Consider the following 1183-nt stretch of genomic DNA (forward strand, 5'->3'; position numbering starts at 1 on the left):
TCATAATCATAATAATCATCATCGTCATCATCATCATCATCATCACCATCATCATCAACATTTCAAATGTATTTTTTCTTAAAATAATAATTTCAAAAAAAATTAAAAGTAAACAAAATATCTAAACGACAAATTTTAGAAAGTTCAAAAGGCTGTCAGGGCCAGCCCGGACTGAGTGGAAGTTCATTGCAACGACCCATTGTTTTGCATAATATAGGTGTTTTTACTCCCCCGTGACACAGTTTAGATCATGTAGGAGGCGGGTTTCCGATCCTGTTTGCCAGGACCAATCCGGGCTGAGAGGGAGAGGGATACAACAGCATCCCAGCAGAGAAAGACAGAGGTACTCAATAAAAGCTTCTCCGTCTCCCCACTCTGGAATCTAAATAGGGTCTCCTGTGTACGACAGCCGCGGTGCACCGGTACACCACAGACGCCGGTAACTTTTATTGTTTGTTTTAATAAAGGTTTTATGGCGCTCGCAACTGCATTAGGTCATATGAGCGCCAAGGGGTGGATGTCAACAGAAAAGTCTTTACAGGGAATCAGGGTTACTCTGCTCACCTCTCCTGCTTCAACAGCACAAAGTCTGCTTCGACTATCAAAGCACTCCGTAAATAGCGTGTCACAAGTGTGTGACAAACATACAAAAGAAGTAGAGGAAAATGACTATAGTAAGGATTAGGAAAGAAAAAGCAGCAGTTCCCTGTTGCAGTTCAGGCACATGGCATAGTTGAATCAGCCCATTTACACTTCTACTGTGTATAAGAACAAGTTATTGTCCTCCCCTTTGGAAATGGCCTAAAGACACTTCAGACACTGCCACCGAGGGGGAGGGGGTAACTAACGTGGAAGAATGAGTCGCTTGAGGTTCGAACCTGGGTAACAAGCACCGCTATACAGCGTAGTAGGCTATCAGTTGAGTCGACTGTACCTCAGACGGTGGTTGTAAGACGCCACTGTATGTCCTACTTCTTTTCTTTTCTTCTGTTGTTTCAGCCAGACTGTTTGTTTGTTTGTTTGTTTGTTTGTTTGTTTGTTTGTTTGTTTGGGTGAAGAGAATCTCATCGACACAGACCCACAATAATGTTCATTTAGTGCTGGGAAAAAATAAGACAGACAGACAGACAGAATCAACAGAGAGAAAGTAAAGAAGTAGAACATAATAGAGACGCCCTCCAAC

The sequence above is a fragment of the Aplysia californica genome, unplaced genomic scaffold (genome assembly GCF_000002075.1).
Source record: "Aplysia californica isolate F4 #8 unplaced genomic scaffold, AplCal3.0 scaffold00047, whole genome shotgun sequence".
Classification (NCBI taxonomy): Eukaryota; Metazoa; Mollusca; class Gastropoda; order Aplysiida; family Aplysiidae; genus Aplysia; species Aplysia californica.